This window comes from Hyperolius riggenbachi, chromosome 3 (genome assembly GCF_040937935.1).
Source record: "Hyperolius riggenbachi isolate aHypRig1 chromosome 3, aHypRig1.pri, whole genome shotgun sequence".
Lineage (NCBI taxonomy): Eukaryota > Metazoa > Chordata > Amphibia > Anura > Hyperoliidae > Hyperolius > Hyperolius riggenbachi.
In genome coordinates, this window is record NC_090648.1 from 284790368 (window position 1) to 284796015 (window position 5648).

The window sequence follows — 5648 nt, forward strand, 5'->3', positions numbered from 1 at the left end:
TTGCTTGTAAAGTACAAAGCAAAAAAATGGGAAAAATACACCTTTATTGACAAATATTATATTGTCGCCATACATTGTACTAGGAAGATAATTTAAATGTTGAAATAAACAGGACATATGGACTAATAAAATATGTGGGCTTGATCTACAGTAATACTTTTTATTTTTAAACGGTAATGCCTGAAAACTGAGAAATAATGACTTTTTAAATTTTTTTTCTCCTTATTTCCTTTAAAATACTTTCAAAGTAAAATAATACTTAGCAAAAGGTACCACCCAGAGAAAGCCTAATTGGTGGCAAAAAAACAAGGTATGGATCATTTATTTGTATTAAGTACTGCTAAAGTTATTGGCTAATGAATAGGAGACCTGTGAAATGTAGAAAATTGCTTGGGTTTTTTAGGGAGAAAACCCCAGGGTAGGGAACTGGTTAAAAGACATTTAGAATAAAATTATTATTGGCATAATGTCTTACCTAAAGAAAGCCTAATTAGTGGCGAAAAAAACAAGATATAGTTCATTTAATTGCGATAAGTAATAATAAAGTTATAGACGAATGAATGGAAGGAGCACTGAAAGGTGAAAATTGCTCTGGTGTTTCAGGGGTAAAACCCCTCAGTTGTGAAGTGGTTATTTACCTTATCTTGTGGGAATTAACGTAGGTTTGCAATGTTTACACAATCTGATTAGATCATTTCTGACGCAGTTAATTAAAAATGGACATCACCAGCCATCTTGTCTGCTGGTTGACTTTTTTGCCCCAGACATTAAGACTAAACATTGTCATTCATGATGCATTTCTGATAATGTCCCCATCTGCTAATTATTTTGGAATGTGTGTTCTTTCCCAAACAAGAAATAGGGCATGTTGACCCAAACAATCTGTGAATTACAGATATAGTAATGTAATGCTTATTGAAGTACACAGGGCTTCTAATATACTCATTTAAATATAAAACTTATTATATAATTCTTCTTAAAACAATTAATCATATAAGAAATAATTGCATATTAAATCTTAATAATATAAAATCATGTTCTATATATTTGCCTTTCTTATGAATAAATATAACTTCAACCGGCAGAGGTCACCATTTTATCATGTAATAACAATCTGTATTAATAATATTAATTTTATAAGACTATGAAACCGCCAGGTGGCATCATTGAATCATCTTTCACTAATTGGGAAAACACCTTCTTTGTTTTATATTTTATAAAGCCTGTTCCCAAAACATCATGTGTTATCAGCTAGCTGAGACTAGAGCACGGCAACAATCCTCCAGAATCATAACAATCTCACGAGAATGTTTTACTGTCTCATCTATCACTGGTAGAATCCAGCTTTTAAATGTATTTCAAAGTATTAAATTATATTATATAGGGTTTAACAATAACTATTTCTTTCTTTGGAAGGACTGTATTGATTATTAATATTTATATTAGTAATATTTATGTATAATAATTAAGAAAATGTACATATATAATTACTGCAGTAATGTGAGTTTTAACTTGTTCCCAGTCTTTACACAGAAGCATCTATAACCTTGACATTTGAAAGATGCTTGTAGCATAACAAAGAATGTTTTGGCTTCAAAACTAAAATAGTCCAATTATGAGTTTTACTGCCTGGAATATGCTGAGATGTCACAGAGCAATATCTTTAAAAAGTACTCTAACTTTACAGCTTACAATGAAGTTTTGCATAGAACATTACAACTTAAAACATACACATATGACAGCTTTTCCTGCATAAATAAAACCGCTAGAATTCTGACAGAACACATCTGGAACACATCGGCTATTGGTGGTGGCATAGGTAAGTTATCCAGCCAAACACACACACCCCCCCCCCCCCCACGGGAATGCTATCTAATTTAAATTTCGATTATGAGTAGCTGAGGTAAGTATCTAACTTTTTGGGGGGGAGGGGTTCTGTCACAGGTATACTTTAAGAAAACCATTGCAACGAATCCTGCAGTTTAAATTCAGTCTGTCAATCTGTCTACAATAGATAAAGAGTATATGAGAGAGCACAGAAAACTCCTCTCCAAGCTACATAAGGACGCTTAGCAGCAAGTACTTTGTGGTAAGAAAAAAAAATGAATAATGCAACACTGTGAAAGTGATGAAACATTGTTGAGTGACATGAAGTTGAATTATGAAAGGGTTTTAACAGTATCGATGATAGGGTTTCTGCTAATACAGGAAGTAGGTCACAGTTCCAGAAATAGCACTATCACTTCCAACAACCTCTATTTTATGATAGTGCTTTGCATTTCAATCAACTTATTTTAAAGTCTAATTATCTATTGTATCTCCCACTGACTTCTTAATTGGCTGCAAAGTGATCTTATAACTTACGATGAAGTGGTTGTTGTCCAATAAATCTAACTGCTATCTCTGAACTCTATTAATCTTCTGGTATCAAAATGGCACATGGCCAGGTTTGCTGAGCCATCATATTTTATGGTTATACCGAATGATTAAAAAGCAGCTTCAGCTAGGTATACAGAAACACATTCTTTGTACTTATGTATCCCTTTAAAAGATACATAATTTGCACATTTGTTATTTAGCTAAATTAACTGGAATATATTTCTATGCCTGTTTCCAGTAGGAATGCTGCTTGTAAGCTTCTCGGTAGTAAAAGAAGCATGAGGATTGACAGAGGCATCACTAGGGTTGGTGTCACCCATTGCAGAAACTAGTGGTGTCCAGGCCCCTCTCTTACCCCATGAACCTCCAACCTCACCAAACTAAACTAAACCAATAATACTTTTTTTTGTAGTAACGTTACTGGTTACTGTCATTTGTTGATAATGGGGTTGGGAAGGGGTTATTCTTGACCCATTTGCTATGGTGGGGAGAGATAAGTTAGGGTTAGGGATTGTTGAATCATACCGGAGGTGGAGGAAGGGTTAAATGCTTGTTTTGCTGGCCACATGCTGGAGGAAGTCTGACAATGTTTTCTGTGGGGGTACAAGGGAGGGATACCATGCTCGACACACTTGTTATTGGGGTGGGTGGTTGGATGGGACACCTTTACTAAGGGGTGAATAGGGGGATGTTAAGGTGATCACCACATGACCCAAAAAGGAGAAGAACAGGAGGTAGAAGTACATCAGGCACTAGTCTGCTCTATATTTACATAGCCTTATTCCACTCTCCTTTATACTGGAACTTGGTGTCACCCCCTTTGCTGGTGACACCTGGTGCAGTTTGCACCTACTGCACCCCTTTAGTGACGCTACCGAGGATGGACTTACAGGAGGCTGTGAGCCAGAGTAGCCACGAATAGTTTAGGCATATTCACTTTTAATATGGAGAGTTAATGGCACACAGATACCTGATTTCTTTGAAAGTCATTGGAGAACAGAAGAAATCTTGCAAATCTGCACTGAGTTCATTTAAAATTGTTTACAATTAGATGGTAGTAGTTTGCAACCCTCACTTGGGCCTTATCAGACCACAACAAGAGTTAGTCAAAGGCAAAATAACGTTGGTGCATTTGCAGTCGCACACCATACATAGTTACATAGTTTGGTTGAAAAAATACATCCATCCACCAGCTGCAGCACATTGTTTTATAGAAATCTAGGTCATGTTTTTAGATTGTTTTCTTTCTCCAAAGGTTTTCAGCTCATAGAAGTCTTAATAAATGAGGCCAATCATCTGAAAACTGAGTGTAAAACCGATTTAGTAAAGTGCTGTCACACTTCTTATATCAGGCAGCCATACTACATATAACAGAATGAAGCAGACCACAGGTACGTCATCTTTTTGTCTGCCAGTCACTATACAACAGTTCTCTCCAGTGATCTGCCATTCAAGGCATAAGTTCAATATTCGGCATTGGTTAGCTGAAATGGCTGATATTAGCCACTTTTGCCAACCATCTGCTGCAAAAAAAAATCTTGCTTATCAGAACAAGGGATCTTTCTTGGAAAATAAAAAAATGTGCTGGCCCAATCACATCCTTTTAAAGTGATAGGCTGCAGCTGGGAGAAATACACTATGATACGAACGTCTGCACTTTTTTTTTATTCATTAGAGCATGCTTAATGGCTGAAGGCTCTGCACTGGAAAGGCTATAGATTAAAAAGGAGGCGGCATTGTCCAAATGAAGATGACAATTAGGAACCAGGAAAGAGTCTAATTTTCACATATGGCTATTACTGCTTGGAAGGAGAAGGATGATTGTACACAGAATGGGTTACCAGGCTGATTGATGGGATTTTTTTTATTAGACCCTCCTGCAATTATTATAAAAACAACTTTTTTGCTTATTTTTCAAGCTGAAGTAGTGGGAATTTGTTTTGGAGCAGACAATTCACAAAGATTTATGGACAGTCAGTCACCACTTAAGATTTAGACCATGAGAAAACACCTTTATATACATACCAGTTGTTTAAATTGCTTATGTTTATTGGGGTGCTGCTGACAATGTAGGCTGCCAGCACAGTGCCAGGGGTGGGAATCCTGTATAAAGGCCTTTTTGACCCTCTAAAATACTGTAATGGGTTAAAGTTCCTCAAAACTGAAGGATCTGCACCTTTCTCATGTAGCCTCTGATCCTCATGGTATTGCCATTCCATATTGTTATTCAGATTTTTCTCATATTTTATATTATTATTTGTTTGCCCTTCATTACCCATTGACCAAAATAAATACCAGAATGATTTCACCCATTGACTTCAGAAGTGTTTGCACTCGATATCCCCTGAATCTCAAATGATGTAGTAAATGTTTCCAAACTATCTTGAAACCAAATTTAGACGAATAGACCACTCTTCACAGTACTTTTATTGAGTTTTACAAATATACAAAGCATCCATTGGCTTATCCACAATAAGAGCCCTTCATATGTAATAACAACAATCTCAAACACCAAACATTCAGCCATCATAGACCAACAGCATAAACTTGTGGTGGCTTTGTAAAATTAGCCCCACCCCCTGGCATTTTACAGTAACTTTACATCATGGAATTAATGTGACCACAGCTACTCTAGGTGCTAATAAACTGGTAAACTTTGCCACTGAATGTCTCCACAGATCTGGAAGAACCTTTTTACCAGGACGAGGGCCTTCAACATTTACGGATGCTGATTCATGGAACAAAAAATGCTATTGTGAAGAGCTTACAAATCTATCACAACTTGTTTATAAATGGTTCTGCCAGGTTTTCTGGAGATATTGCTACTGATATAGTTACGCGGCTATTTATTTTTGCAGTACTAAAGAGTTCCAGCGTTATTTCGGGAGATTCTACCTGTAGGCAGTGCATAAAATGACAATATGCTACAGCTGGAATTACTCTCAGTGAAAACAGTGGCTGCCTGTGACAAAGAAGGACTGTCTAATTAGTCTACATTTTTCAAAGAATGATTGCCTGTCATCCAGTTAAACCATTTTTCTGAAAAATACATTTCCCAAGGCTGCGAGTGAAACTTCAGGTATACTCATGTGGATCCTTAATAATATACATTTTCTGAAAAGCTCTTTTGCTTCCCAGAGTTCTACAGTAAAAATGCATTTCATACACTCATGGATTTCAAGCACTGAGCAAAGCATTAAATTATGCGTATAAAAGGTTTTCCAGGTCATGTACTGTACAATGTAGCGAAAACAATTTTAGGGTACACG

The 5648-nt window shown here is 36.3% G+C and overlaps 1 long non-coding RNA gene across 1 annotated transcript; it reads left to right on the forward strand.

The window, feature by feature from the left end:
• Positions 1-2012: 2012 nt before the first annotated feature.
• On the forward strand, positions 2013-5204 carry LOC137561416 (uncharacterized). Its single transcript, XR_011030003.1, has 3 exons — positions 2013-2089; positions 3635-3770; positions 5058-5204. It is a non-coding gene; the product is annotated as an uncharacterized lncRNA (long non-coding RNA).
• The last annotated feature ends 444 nt before the right edge of the window (positions 5205-5648 follow it).